At 36.9% G+C, this 16,397-nt stretch overlaps 1 protein-coding gene and 1 non-coding gene across 2 annotated transcripts in view; both read left to right on the forward strand.

The window, feature by feature from the left end:
- CNTNAP5 (contactin associated protein family member 5) overlaps nucleotides 1-16,397 on the forward strand; it is a 959,167-nt gene that overhangs the window by 317,073 nt on the left and 625,697 nt on the right. The gene's annotated exons all lie outside the window — the stretch shown is intronic.
- Nucleotides 9,374-9,479, forward strand: LOC114495793. The gene has a single exon (XR_003684467.1). It is a non-coding gene; the product is annotated as a U6 spliceosomal RNA (small nuclear RNA).

Below are 16,397 nucleotides of genomic sequence, written 5' to 3' on the forward strand. Positions count from 1 at the left end.
CCCTTGATTTTTCCAATGCTTAAAATGAACCTTGTTTTCTTGTTTCAATCCTTATTCCTTCCCTACTTCAGCCCTTTTAATTATGTCTAAGTTATGTGCCAGAAAGCATATACCTTCTTACATAATGCTTCTACTATAATTTATCATGGGGCTTGTTTATGAACCTGGTCATGATATGAGTAAAGTTTGTTCCTATTTATTCCCTCACTTTCTATTATATATTTACTGAACACTTGCTAGGTGTCAATAGTTTGGCGTAATCCTCTCTGTAGAACTAAAAAAGACAAGTTCCAGAATCATTATTTGCTGCTTCAAAGCACAGATAGAGCTAAACTTATGTTGACTGTATACTAGTATTGCCTGGACAGTCTAGATTTGTGCTTATTGTCTGAGTATAACTATTTATAGTGAAATTTTTCATCTTCAAGTGTTGTAGTTTGGAAGATAAATTTTACATTCATCCTAGTTAGAACCATAGAACATGTGTCTTAAGTTTGTGACCACATCAGCCTGTCTTCCTTGTGTAGTTGACAATAGATTAAGAAAACTCAGATTATGTGAGTTGAAAAAATATTTCCCTTGTAATATAGGAAATTAAACTCCAAAGCCTACCAGAAAACAGAGGTACTCTTTAGAATGTTCTGTGCAGCATTAGCTTATACAGTAAAACTAATGCTAGCTAACATTTATTGACTATATACAATATGCCAAGCTGTGCCAAGGGTCCTTGACCACCATCTAACCTTCAGCAACAAACCTTTAGACAGGCATGCTTATTGCCATTTTTTTTTTTTATGTTGAGGACATTGAGTTTCTGACAAGTGATGTGAAATGTCCAGGGGACTTCTATGTAACCTCCCTGGAACTGAAACTAGGGACACTGTATATGAATTCACTGTATTAAAACAGTGCTACTCACAAATTCCAAAGCACCTGTTCTTGCTTGGATGTGGATACAGTGGGTAAAATCAGTTGGAACATGGGATAGGAGTCACACCATTCTACTCACTGAGTTTGTGTGATTCCCCACACTATGGTAGAACCTGTTAGATTCAGGAATTCAACCTATCATTCTCTTGTACTAAACCATACTTCAACCTCCTTAACACCACTCTTCTAAATATATGTATATATATTTGGAATATATATATATATATAATCTCCCATATATATATGTGTGTGTGTGTATATATATATACATACCAAAATAATGTGCATTTAAACTTTGACATGACTTTCAGCCTTCAGCATTATACTTCACTTGATACTTATATAGCTTAAACATCTATTTTCTCGAAGAAAATTTAGTATTTACCACCCATAATTTAACTCATACCTTTTTTAAAGCTAATTTTTTCCAGCTTTATTTATTCACATTTAACATTGTGTAAATTCAAGGTGTACAACTCTTGAATTGATACACTTATATATTGTAAAATAATTACCACCATAGCTTTAGCTGGCACCTCCATCATATCACATAATCATTATTTCTTGTTTGGGGTCTTAACACATAACATCTATTCTCTTAACGACATACAAGCATCACTCTCTTTTAAATATCTCAACCACCTTCTCTGTGATCAATGCTTGTGAAGAGTTCCCTAAAACACCTCTTGAACAAGGGTGCTTATTGTATATAGTCAGCTTTTATTCAATCTTTGATGACAGTGTAGAGTGATCATAGCAACAAAAACAATAAAACATTGAAGACTGAATGCCACTTCCCCTGTAGTCACCAGCTGTTCCCAGCTCAGAAGAGCTAATTGCCTATCCCTTCTTAAACCCCAGTTCCCTGAAAACAACACATCCTCAAATTAATACCCTCTCTTATCCCATCTTTTTACATAGCCCCAAGCCCCAGAAAAAACAAAATGGATTTTAAGATCACTACAGCTACTAAAATATTCTAAAAATAACAAACAAAAATCCCATGTACATCGGAATAACCACTTAATCCAAAGAAGGAAGTGTCCTTTTCCTGTTACTATTATACTATGCCAAATAAATACTTTTATCTGGACTTTCCAAGACATTTATTGGGCTGTTTCTTAACCAGAAAAGCAAGCTTTCTTTCTCCTCCACCACTTTAGAACAAAAACATGCTGAAATTGCTTTTAAGCTATCAATTTTCTTTGAATGGTAGATGTAAAATCTATCTAATTAATCACTAAAAACATATTTATTAAGCTCCTGTAATACTGCAGCATTGTGAGGAAGATTACAGGGCTATAAAGCAGAATATGGATCCTCAAGGACCTTTCAAGTCAGTTGAACAGAGCAAATTTGTCAAGAACATATAAAAAAGAGAAAGAGGGTGGAAAGGCTAGGAGTTTCTCCCATACCTTTTCTCCTACCCAATTACACAAAACTGGTTTGAAGATTAAAATGAAAACGTCTATAGAAATAAATATGCTCTTTAAGCTTTAAGTAACTTAATTAAAATTAATTATTTAATTTAAATTAAATTTAATTTATTTAATTTAAAATTAATTATTTATTTTCCAAACCCCTGTCCTTTGAGTAAGTGATGGCAAACAGAGAATGCAAAAAGAGTATTTTAAATTGCTATTTTTGAAATGTTATTGAGCACTGTAAAAATAGACAACATAGATTAATGAAAACACTTTATCATAGAAAATTTAAGGTGAATAGTTTCTCCTCCAAATGAGATTATGTTTTTATTTGTTTTTATAATTTTTTAAAGATTTTATTTATTTATTTTTAGAGAGGGAAGGGAGGGAGAAAGAGAGAGAGAGAGAGAGACATCAATGTGCGATTGCTGGGGGTCATGGCCTGCAACCCAGGCATGTATCCTGACTGGGAATTGAAGCTGTGACACTTTGGTTTGCAGCCCACACTCAATCCACTGAGCTATGCCAGCCAGGGCTGCAAATGAGATTATGTTTTTACACATGGAGGTATTTATAAGACTAACATTTTTTAAAAAGTCCATGAAGGTCAACCCCAAGAAGAAGCCAGCTAATTGAGGAAACTTGGAAAGTACAGATTCTCCTGGGCCCAATTAGACAACAAAAATTAGCTTTTCCTTTGCTTTCTTTCTTCAGTGGGTGTTGCTACCAAGTATGGAAGCTGGATGAGACAATATAAACAAGAAAGTAAAAAGTATCTTCTACAATTCTACTTCTCAAGGCTCAGGCCAAACAGTTGCCTTTCTTAGTAACTCACCCTAGAATGGAAAGCATTTCTCTCACCCTAGAGTACCTCCTAGGATCCCCAGAGGACATTTGTCTGCAGGCTGGTTTTATGTTCAAACTCATTTAAAAACTCTGGCCAGATTCTTTCTTCTTTCTAAAAATGAATCAGCAGTTAACCATGTTTGAGATGCAAAGATTCAAGGCAAAATGGTTTTCAGGCTTTCAGGACAGAGATGTCTTAAAGTTTAAATGAATCACTTAAGTAGAGATTCTGCAGGAAGAGATGCAAGATGGTGAAGGATTAAGTAGAAGCTGCACAAAATTCCTCCAAGGACCAAACTGAGTTCACAACTAAATTGTAGAGAAATAATCCTGGAAACCAATTGAACACTAGCTAGAAAAAAAAGCCTTTTAACCAAGGACAGACAACAAAAACCTCTTCACAAAAATGTGAATGGTAGGGATTGTGGAGAAGGAGGCATGAGAGGAGTGGCTGGGTTCCCACAGGTGGATAGTTGAAGTTCTGAAAGGATTTTTCAGTGGCTGGAGGGTTGCCTCTGAGGAGTGCGGAGTCTAAATCCCAAGTTGATCTCCCCAGCCTACAGTACCAGAGCCAGGAAAGGCACTCAGATAACATCCAGCTGTGAAAAGCAGTAGGGTTTCTGTCCACCAGGAAGAGACTGCTGGAGACACAGAGAGCCTCTTGAAGGGTGAATACACAAAACTGCATTTGGAGACACTTACCCTGGGCTCTGGCAGAAGGAGGGCAGAGTGGACTAGAGGGATGTGGGGAGAGTCTGAGGCAGGTGGCTCTGGGAATATGCTAAAGGAACAGCCACCAGGATCCCTGTGCTGAGTCATTTCCCATACTGCCAAAATCCATCTTGCTCAGGCAGAGCAATCCTCTCCAACTGACATCAGACTGAGGGAAAGCAATAGCCTAATCCACAGGGATTACTATGTCCAATCTTGTGGAGCTTAAACCAGGCTGCTAAGTACACTTTGAGGTTATATCAGTGATTAAATTTAACAACTAAGATGGATTTCTGGGAGCTCAGAGATTTTAGCTGGCCCTCTCCTTGGACTGCTGCTGGTAAAAACCAGCCTTGGTGCACAGCTCAGTTCTTTTGGCACACAAGCAGGCCAGCAGAGGGAGCCTCAAGCTGTGGATAGCTGATAACTCCAAACAGGCTGTTCAGGGCCAGTCACAGGCAGCATCTGACATAAAACTGCACCAGAATCTTTGAATATCTACCTAATACATAGAAGACACACACACACACACACACACAAAGAGGCAGCCACAATGAGAAGACAAAGAAATAGGACCAAAGTTAAAGGGCAAGAGAATCCTTCAGAACAAGAGCTAAGTGAAGGGGAGGCAAGCAATTTATGAGATATAGAGTTTAGAGTAATAAATATAAGAATACTCAATAGCAGGACAAAATGATATAGAAACAATAAAAAGGACCAATCAGAAATAAGAAATGAAATATCTTGAATAAATAATACTGGAAGAAATAAACAGTAGGTTAGATGAAAAAGAGGATCAAATCAGTGATTTGGAAGACAAAGTAGAAAAAAAAAAAAACACCTAAGCAGATAATCAAAAAGAAAAAAGCATTAAAACAATGAGGAGAGCTTAAGAAACTATTGGGACTACATGAGGCATGCAACATGGGAATGACATGTCCCCATAATGGGAATACCAGAAAGAAAAGAGAGTAAGCAAGGAATTGAGAACATATTTGAAGAAGTAATGACTGAAAATTTCCATAGTCTGGTGAAAGAAAAATATATACACACCCAGGAAGTGCAGAGAATCCCAAACAAAATTAAACATAAGATTACACCAAAACACATCATAATAAAAATGTCAAAGTTTGTAGACAGGGAGAAAATCCTAAAAGCCATGAGAGAAAAGCAGGTAGTTACCTACAAAGGAGCTCCAATTAGATTGCCATATAATTTCTCAACTGAAACATTCAGGCCAGAAGAGATTGGCATAAAATATTCAAGGTAATTGAAAATCAAGGACCTACAACCAAAGCTAGTTTGCACAGCAAGGATATCATTTAAAAGTTGAAGGAGAAAAAAAGCACATTCCAGATAAGAAAAAGCTGAAAGACTTTGTTAATACCAAACCAGTACTGCAACAAATGTTAAAGCACTCTCTTTAAGAAGAAGAAGGTGAAGAAAAAGAAAAACAGGAAAATAGTTTAAAAATAAAATGCAATAAGTATGTATCTATCAATAACCACCTTAAATATAAATGGCTTAAATGCTACAACCAAAAGATATAAGGTAGCTAAATGGATAAGAAAACAAGACTCCTATATATGCTATCTCTGAGAGACCCATCTGAGATCAAAAGATAAATACAGACTAAAAGCAAAGGTGTGGAAAAAATATTTCTTACTATGGAAAGCCAAAAAAAAAAAGATGGGGTAACTGACCTTATATCTGATGAAATGGACTTTAAAACCAAGGCTATAATAAGAGATAAAGAAGGGCACTACATAATGATAAAGGTTGCAATCTAATAAGAGGGCATGACCCTAGAAAACATTCATACGTCCAAAACACGAACACCTAAATATGTACAGCAAATCTTAATGGACAAAAAAGAGAGATTGACATAAATACAGTCATTGTAGATGATTTTAACACCCCATTGACTTCAATGGATAGATCTTCCAGACAGAAAATCAACAAGGAGACAATGGCCTTAAATGACACACTTGATCAAATGGATTTAATTTATATCTTTAGAGCATTTCACTGGAAAGCAGCAGAATATACATATTTTCAAGTGCACATGGAAGTTTTCTAGGATAGATCACATGTTAGGACACAAAACATGTCTTAATAAATTTAAGAAGATTGAAATAACATAAAGCATTTTCTATGACCACAATGCTATGAAAGTAGAAATCAATCATAAGAAGAACATTGAAAAATACACAAAGAGATGGAAGGTAAATAATATGCTATTAAACATAATGGTTCAACAATGAGATCAAGTTAAAAATCAAAAGATACTTTGAAACAAATGAAAAAGAGAACAAAACAATCCACATTCTTTGGGACACAGGGGAAACAACCCTAAGAGGGGAATGCATAGCAATACAGGCCTATTTCTAAAAATCAAGAAAAATCTCAAATAAACAATCTAGATTTACACTTAAAGGAACTTGGGAAAGAACAACAGACAAAGCCCAAAGTGATAAGGAAATAATACAGATAAAAGCAGAAATAAATGAAATGGACCCTAAAAATGTAATATAAAAGATCAATTAATCCAAAAGCTAGTTCCTTGAAAAGATAAACATAATTAACAAACCTATACCCAGAAAAAGAGAGGATCCAAATAATTAAAATCAGAAATAAAAGAGGAGAAATAAAAAGTGACACTAAATAAATATAAAAGATTGTAAAAAATATTATGAATAACGTATTGCCAAAAAATTGACAACCTGGATGAAATGGATACCTTTCTAGAAACATACAATATTTAAAAACTAAACAAAGAAAATCAGAGAATCAGAACAGACAGATTATGCTTAGCAAAACTGAAGCAGTAATCAGAAAACTCCCAGCAAACAAAATCCCTTTACCAAATGACTTCACAGGTGAATTTTATCAAATATTCCAGGAAGAACTAACACCTCCTCTTCTCAAACTATTTCAGAAATTCAAGAGGAGGGAAAGGTGCCAATCTCATTTTACAAGGCTAGGATTATCCTAATTCCAAAACTAGATGAGGGCACTACAAAAAAAAAAAGTAAATTATAGGATAATATCTCTGATGAATATAGATGCTGAAATCCTCAACAACATATTAGCAAACTGAATATAGCAATTCATTGTGGTGGGGGGGTGCTGTACCCACAGAGCCCCCTGGCTGCCACAGATGAGAATAAGTCTACCAAGACTTGATCTGCTTTGGGAAGAAAGGTGGCTGATCTCTCAAAGGACAAGGGCTTTGAGCCTGGTTCTCAATGGTCTTTTATTGGGTTTGATTTGCACAGGAATACAGGTAAAGCTCATCAATCATTGTCAGGCAGTAATGATCAAATAATAGATAACATTCAAAGAACTATGAGGGCTTATTCTGAGTCAGGGTCAGATAGCTAAAGGGCCAGAAAACTTTGGAAAACAAACTCATTTTATGCTTGGACCCTTATCAGAAAATTGAGGGAATTCTTAGAAAAGCAGATTTCACAGGATTTTATGCATTCTTTCTTAAGCATGATTGCCCCAGGGAACCTGCCTGTTCCTGCCCAGGGCTGCACCACCCTCCGGCAATGTTTCAGGCTTAAGTCAGGAAGGGGCAGTAAGGCAGCCATGAGATTAGGAAACTTCTTACAGACAGAATGAGGACTCAGGTTATGTCAAAGCCAAGAGGCAAGGGTCCATCACCCCCTTTTTCTATAGCTCCCCAAGTCCTTTTTCCTGGGGGCCCCTTCATGAGCATGCCTGTCTTAGGTTGTCCCTCCCTTGAGGAATCTTACCCATCATTGGCTAACCAGTCAGGCTTGGGGCCAAGCAGGGTGAAGTAAAGGGAGCAGAGTTGGCTCCCCCTGCCAGGGAGATAAGCTTTGTCTCCTTAGTGGCTTATGGTCCCAAGGTCTGTCACTCAGCCTTAGCCATGGGAGGTTACAGCTTCTGAAATTAGGTAGGGTGGTTCCCAACAATACATCAAAAATATTATACACCATGCTCAAGTGGAATTTATCACAGGAATACAAGGTTGGTATGAAATTCGAAAATCAATACATGTGATTCACTACATAAACAAAATTAAGGATAAAAACTACATGATCATATCAATAGATGCAGAAAAAGCATTTGATAAAATCCAGTATTCATTTATGATTAAAAAAAAAAAAAAAACAAACCTCTCAGCAAAGTGGGAATAGAGGGAACATACCTAAATATAGTAAAGACTATATATGACAAACCCCTGGCCAGCATCATACTCAGTGTGAAAAATCTGCAATCATTCCCCTTATGATTGGGAATAAGACAGGTATGTCTGCTTTCACCCCTCTTATTCACCATAGCACTGGAGTACTAGACATTGTAATCAGACAATAAAAAGAAATAAAACAATCCAAATTTCAAAGGAAGAAGTAAAACTGATATTATTTGCAGATGACATGATACTATACATAGAGAACTCCAAATATTATACCAGAAACCACTAGTACTGACAAATGAATTTAGTGAAGTAAAAGGATACATAATTAATATTCAGAAATCAGTTGCATTTTTATATCCCTTTAATAACCTAACAGAAATGAAAATTAAGGAAACAAATACATTCACAATTGCTTCAAAAAGAATAAAATACCTAGGTGTAAATCTAACCAAGGATATAAAAGACCTGTACTTGGAAAAAAATATAATGCACTGAAGAAATAAGTTGAAGAAGACTCAAGTAAGTGGAAGCACATACCATGTTTGTAAATAGGAAGAATTAACATCATTAAAATGTCCATGCTACCTAAAGTAATCTATGGAGCAATGCAATTCCTATGAAGATTCCAGTGACTTATTTCACAGAACTAGATCAAAGATATCAAAAATGTATGTGGAACCATAAAAGACTATATCATAGCAATAGCAATCCAAGAAAGAGGAATAAAGTTGGAGCTACCTAAACTCAAATGATACTCTAAGGCCAGAGTAGTCAAATATCATGGTACTGGCATAAAAATGGACAAAAAGATCAATGGAACAGAATATGGAACCCAGAAATAAACACACACCACTATAGTCAATTAATATTCAAAAGAGGAAAGAAGCACATACAATGGGCTAGTTTATACAACCAGTGGTGCAGGGAAAATTAGAGATACATGTATAGAAAAATGAAACTAGATCACCTTCTTATACCACACACAAGAATAAATTCAAAATGGATTAAAGACTTAAATATTAGACCTGAAACCATTACTATCCTAGAAGAAAGCATAGTCAGTAAAATCTTGCTTGTAAATAGGAAGTATTGCTGTCATTACTCACAGCAATATTTTATCTGATACATCTCCTCAAGCAAGGGAAACAAAAGAAAAAAATACACAATTGGGAAAAGAAAAAATACACAATTTAGTTATATCAAACTAAAAACTTTTTGCACAGGAAAGGAGACCAACAACAAAATAAAAAGACAATCCACACAATGGTAGAACATATTAGCCAATACATCTGTGCTTGCTTTGACAGCACATATACTAAAATTGGGATGATACAGAGAAGATTAGCATGGCCCCTGGGCAAAGAGGACATATTAGCCAATACATCTGATAAGGGGTTAATATTCAAAGTGTATAAAGAAATTACAAATCTCAATGCCAGAAAACCAAATAACCCAATTAAAAAATGGGTAAATGACCTGAATAGACATTCTCCAGAGAGCATATAGATGGCCAATGGACATATGAAAAGATGCTCAATGTCACTAGTCATCAGAAAAGTGAAAATTAGAATCACAGTGAGACATCACCTCATACCTGTCAGAATGCCTATCATCAACAAGTCAACAAACAAGTGCTGGTGAGGATGTAGAAAAAGGGGAACCCTTTTGCACTGCTGGTGGGAATTCAAACTAATGCAACCATTATGGGAAGCAGTGTGGGGATATCTCAAAAAATTAAAAATGGATCTGCCTTTTGACCCAGTGATCCCACTTTCGGGAATATATCCGAAGGAACCCAAAACATTTCTTTGAAAGAACATAAGCACCTTCATGTTCATTGAAGCATTATTTACAATCACCAATATATAGAATCAGCCCCTTGTCAATCAGTAAATGAGTAGATTTAACAACTATGGGATATTTACACAGTGGAATACTACTTGGCTGTAAAAAAGGAAGAAAATTTACCCTTTGCAACCACATGGATGGACCTAGAAAGCATTGTGCTAAGTGAAATAAGATAGTTGAAGAACAACAAATGCCATGAAATTTCACTTATATGTGGTAAATAATGAACAAATTGAACTAACAAGCAAAATAGGAACAGATTCTTAGAATAGAGGAAATGATGACAGCTATTGGGTGGGGTTGAGGTGGATGGATAAAACAAAAAGGAAAAAGGACTCATGGGCATGGACAAAAGTGTGACGATTACATGGGAAGGTGGGTATAAGGGGGTAAATGGTAATAGGAAAATACAATAAAATAAAAAAAGATTCTAATCACTATTCAATAAATACAAAATATATCATTGGTGGCAAAACAAAAGGTTTGGAAATCAGGGACTAGCTGAGTAACTTGAGTCTAATAATTAGCTACTATTAGCCTCAGCATTTTTCTAAATTGGGAATAATAATAGATTCTGAGATTTAGAAGTGATGACTATTAAGAGTCCTGTGCTCCACAGGCTGTGTGGCCAGGTGTTTTTAACAAAAGTGATGTAGCAACCTGGAGTGATTCTCCCTTCTTTCACCATTGAAATTGTCTGTGATGGTTAGTGCATGCAAGACAGCATCACAGCCAGCCTTCCTTGACAGCTTCAGATTGCTCCAGAGTATTTATTAATCTGGAACCTCTTTTCAATTTATCACCCATTGCAAATGTCTGTTTATTCCTGCTTACCATGAAAACATGCCTCCTACTGATCATAAGCTCCTTCAGAACCAGCACCATCTTATTGGTAGGTGTTTTTACTTACTTCCTTACTCACTCATTTTTGCATTGGTGGGAGCACCACCGAAACACACAAAGATGCCCAGCCCATGACCGGTGCATGTGAATATTGATTAAAGTTTTAATCCTTACAAAAAATGTTTTCCAGTTTCACAGACCAGAAAACTGAAGACCTGACAGGCAATATTTCTAATTAGCTTAGCATGCAGAGGGCCAGAGAATGATACCTGAAAATGATTCTCTAGAGTCAAAACAGTTCCTACTAAGATAGACAACATCTCACTACCATCTTTTGTTTTCAGATGAATAGAAGGAAGCTTAGAGGATGGTAAATATCTCACCCAGGCAGGTGCTAGGTGAAAGCAAGGGCTCTAACCAGGCCTCCCAATTAGATCCAGAGCTCCTCCTCCTCTCTCCTGTTTTTTGTTTTTGTTTTTGTTTTTCTGCACCATGAAAACCATTCCCAGGATGGTTCTAGAGCCTCAATTCTCCTCACGCTGGGTGCCCAGGATTGGCTTGGCCCAGGCAAGAGCAATGATTTTTTCCCCCAATGACCTGAAGGAATCTGTCTCACCAGAGTCCTGGATTAGCATTGGTTAGAGGTAGATTTTAGCTATCATGTGCTTGCTTGTTGTAATTTTTGCTGGAGAACATTTACTCTGAATGCTTCTTACAAGCAGTGAGGCCTTTTTATTGTATGGGAGTGTGCCTCAAATCTAGGAGTGCAGGAGTGTGATGCTGTTGAGACATTAAGTAAAAGAGATTGCAGGATTCATCAGCTCAGGCTGAGGGGTGAGCTGCCTGCAGATCCTGGAAAGATCTGTGCCTTTGGAGCCCAGAGTGGACTGTGAGTAGTGTACTCTCATAAGCCAGTAGGCCTGTAGGCTGCACTCACACACATCAGACATAACTTTTTCAGCTTGCTTAGTGAAATAAATTCAGAAGACAACAGAATACTTGCTCTGACTTGGCAATATTAATTTTTGTTAGCTTTGCCTCATCCACTGAGAATGAAAAACGGCCTTTTCCTTTAGGCCAGCCCAGTACCTATACTTAACCTCTATTCAAGCCTAGGAAGCACCAGTATAGCTCAACCAAAATATTTTCTGGCCCATTGATAAAATTCCCAAGCTGTCCAAGTAGCCCCCATAATTTTGTGGCCATCTTGCTTCCTCTCCAGGAATACACAGTCTTGTTTAATCTAGCATTTAAAAGACACAGCTGGGGGCCTCCATGACCCATCTTGAAACTTGTTCTCATAATATGATGCCAGAACCCTGATAGGCAGTTACTTACTCACTATTTTAAAGTGTTCTCTGCTTTTTAAATTGCTTTGACTTACCTGGTTTCTCTGTTAGACTATAAACTCCTTGTAGACAATAACTGTATTTAGCTTAGTTTTTTTAGCCCTAATCCTTAGCAAAGAGTTGGGAACATTCTATGTTCTCAAGAAATTAGAAGACACAGGCCCTGGCCAGGTAGCACAAATGGTCAGAGCATCATCTCCCAATCAAACCCAAGGTTGCAGGTTTGATTTCTGGTCAGGGGACATACAAGAATAAACCAGTGAATGCCTAAGTAAGTGGAACAAGCAATCTCTCTCTCTGTCTCACACTAAAAAAATCAATGAAAATATTTTAAAAAGAGATTAGAAGATACAGAACAACTTTGTAGTATAGTTTGCTATTTTACAACAGGTTAGTGGTTGAAGTGTGGCTATACATTCTATGCTGTGGATGTGTTTTCTTTTCTTCCAGGACCATGGCTAGTTTCAGTTTGTGAAATTAGAGGTAGTTTTCTCTTGATTGATCATTATTATATGAACTCTTCTGTTAAACTGGAGGAGAGCAGTTTCACAAGAGTTACCCAGTTCATTAGTGTAAGGAACTGTGGCCACTTAGGGAGTTGCCCTCTCTCCTGGAACGCCTGGTAATACCTGGGTATAGGATATCTCTTTTCATGGTAATCCCAGGTGAAATTATCTATTCAGTATGCAATATATATATTCAGTATATTGCATACTGAATATATATATATATATATATATATATATATATTAAGCAGTAGGAGACTAGATTATATAATCATTTAAAATTGCCGACCAGCTTTTATACTCTGGCTTTCCTGTCACCCACAGCTTTGGACTTTGTGTCATTCATTTACTCATAGAAAGAATATCACTTTTTAAAACTGAAATGCTCACACCTTCCCCAGAATGTCATTAAATGCAGGGAGTTTAGTCATTTGGAAATCTTTCATCTGGAACAATGAAAAATATTGTAATAAATAATATATTTATGTAATCAATACTTTTTATTTATTCATTTCCTACCATGTGACAGCTACTTTAAATACATTGCTTTTTTATTTTTTATTTTATTTTAATTGTTGTTGCAGTGCAATTTTTTATCTTTTACTCCCATCCCAACCCACTCACCCAACCCTCTCCTCCTCCCTCCCATTTCCACCTGCCCCTAGTTTTTATCCATGTGTCCTTTATACTTGTTCCTGTAAACCCTTCCCATTTTCTCCTGAAATTCCCCTGAAATTCCCTCTCCTCTCCCCTCTGAACACTGTCAGTCTGTTCTCTATTTCGGTGTCTTTGGTTATATTTTGCATGTTTCTTTGTTTTGTTGTTTAGGTTCCTGTTAAAGGTGAGATCATATGGTATTTGTCTTTCACTGCCTGGCTTATTTCACTTAGCATAATGCTATTGACCCAGCAATTCCACTGCTACGATTATATCCTAGGAACCCCGAAACACCAATCCAAAAGAACCTATGCACCCTAATGTTCACAGCAGCACAATTTACAATAGCCAAGTGTTGGAAGCAACCTAGGTGCCCATCAGTGAATGAATGGATCAAAAAACTATGGTACATTTACACAATGGAATTCTATGCAGTAGAAAGAAAGAAGGAGCTCCTACCCTTTGCAACAGCATTGCTTTTTATTTTGATCACAACACTCCAAACTAGGTATCATTATCTTACCTATGAGAAAACGAAAAGAAAGAGAAATTAAATAACTTTCCTGAGGCCATCCAGATGCTAATTGGTGGTTTGGGATTCACTTTGAATCTGCCTGGCTCCAGCTCACAAAGGCCTTCACCCTGGTGGTACCACCTTTCATTCCCTGCAGACTCAGGCCTTCTCAGGCCTGGCCTGCCAAATCTGCCAGCAAACACCAGCCTTAGAAGCAGGTGTGCTATCCTTGCAGTTACATTTTTGGAGCAGTGGGTCTCAAAGTATTTGGAAAGCTGCAGAAATTGCAGGTGTCTAGGTCCAACTTTAGATATTCTGCCTTAATTGGTCTGGAGATGGCCTGGACATTTAAAAATTTTTAAAGTTTTCTGGTAGTTGAAATGTGCAGCAAAGTTAGAAAAACTTTCGGAGCAGTGCCCCCCCCAATTCACTGTGTATGTGAATCCTTTGTGGATTTGTTAAGGAAGATTCAGATTCTGTAGAGTGGGGGTTGGACCTGAGTTCCCATATTTCCATGAAGCCCTCAGCGACACCTGTGTTTCTGGTCGACAGACAAATATGTTGCTAGAAAGTTTTTATACTTTCTAGCAACACAGGTGTCCAGAATTTATACCATTTCTCCTCCCAGCACACCAGTCCCTCTCTTCCAGTTTGTGCTCCTCCTGACTGAACACCTCTAGCTGAGGGCTGTGCCCCAGCTTCTTAGTGGCTGTCTTCAGACAGGCTGAGTAAGTCATGTGAAACTCCAGTTTTGTAAAGTACCTTGTTAGCTGAGTGGAATAAAGGGTAATGTGTAATGAAATAAGGTGCCTGAGTTCAGTGCCTGAGTTGAATGCCCATAGGGATCAATTAGCTTTTCTACCCTCCTGGCCAGTTTCCAGGCTAGCCATCAGATAGATGTGCAGACTTGGCCCTGAGGAACAGCTGCTTCCTCTGTCATTCACAAAAATAAATACCAGAAAAGCAGCCAGTGTCTGGTTCCTACTCAGGAAGGGATCAACAACATTGTCTTGATAGAAATAAACATTCAACATTATCAGCTATAACTGTTGCTTACATGTTTGGGGCACATGCTATTTTAAAGACTTCACAACATTCTATGAAGTAGGTAGTCTCATTATCCCCATTATATAAATGAGGAAATTGGGCTTATGGCTTTAATCTTCTGACAGCATATAGCCTGTAAGCAACATGGAATACCAGAACTGAGGCTGTATGCTTCATGCTAAGAGCATAAATTAATGATGACAAATGACTCACAGCCTTTCAGAGTTGAACACTTAAGAATACATCTTTCTAAGCCCTCTCTTGCTTCTTGATTCTCAGTATTGCTCCCTCAATTTATAATAATTATAACTGTCTCACTGATTTACTGTGTTTTTAAAGAAGCATGAATCAGATTGTCTCTGTATTAAAAACAAAGAAAAAATCCTCATCAAGTATATAATATCGGGACTATTTTAGCTATATCCAAAATGAGCAGCAAGAGTAGCTATAGATTTAACTACCATAACAAAGGCCTGGGTCTTCAGATGTAAATATCTTAGACCCTTTTGATCTGTCATCAGTTTACAAATAGCCTAAGAATTTCCCCATCAACTTTATGTTTTATTCCTATGCATCTGACTGGTGAGGTTGGCTTTATTTCCATAGCTGAGGAAATACTAATTTAGGTATAAATGTTTTGTTTTTAAGCAAAATAATCAACAGAAAGACACATCTATTTTGATTTAGTGTTCAGAAATAGAATTTTTTTTAAAATTTAGACTGAAGCCCTGGCTGGTGTAGCTCAGTGGATGGAGCGCGGGCTGGGAACCAAAGTGTCCCAGGTTCGATTCCCAGCCAGGGTACATGCCTGGGTTGCAGGCCATAACCCTCAGCAACCGCACATTGATGTTTCTCTCTCTCTCTCAATTAGACTGAATTTGAATACTAAAATATTGATGAAAATCTTGATTCCTATAAAGTTGAAAATCTATATAATTAAGCCAAATTGCTAAAAAACAAACAAAAAACTATCAGTTACTGAAAGATATACAAAATATCTTTGGAGATATTGCTCATTCATTTTCCATGTTTGAATAAATAGTCACACACTCACTCTAAGTCAAACCAACTACTCAACACATTTTTATTGACAATTTGGTATATTGGGATCTCTCTTCAGCCCTGAGAATTGTACCACTCAAACATGAGACCTGCTGACATAGAGATTTCATCTTTTATATAAGTGGAAATGTTTTCTTTTCCTTATTTTTAATTAAATGTTTGCTTGCTAATCCTAGTGTTTTTATCTTGTTCTAATGGACAACCAATATATTCTGACAAATACTTTGCTTTTGAGTTGGTGTTATTCAAGGTGCTTCATGTAATGGAAAAAAAATAGAACTCTGAGATCCTTGCTATTTTAAATAAAGCACCTCCCCAAATCTTCCTCTCTAAAATGATTCTCTAACTCTTCCTTCTGTCTTATTTCCTGATTTTCATTTTATTACTTTCTAAAATTATTTATTTTCACCTCCACATATCCTGCCCATCTTCACAAGTTTTTGTCTATAGTTTGATAGTGTGTCAATCAAAACCCAGAACAGGACCTAG

Source organism: Phyllostomus discolor, chromosome 4 (genome assembly GCF_004126475.2).
Source record: "Phyllostomus discolor isolate MPI-MPIP mPhyDis1 chromosome 4, mPhyDis1.pri.v3, whole genome shotgun sequence".
Lineage (NCBI taxonomy): Eukaryota > Metazoa > Chordata > Mammalia > Chiroptera > Phyllostomidae > Phyllostomus > Phyllostomus discolor.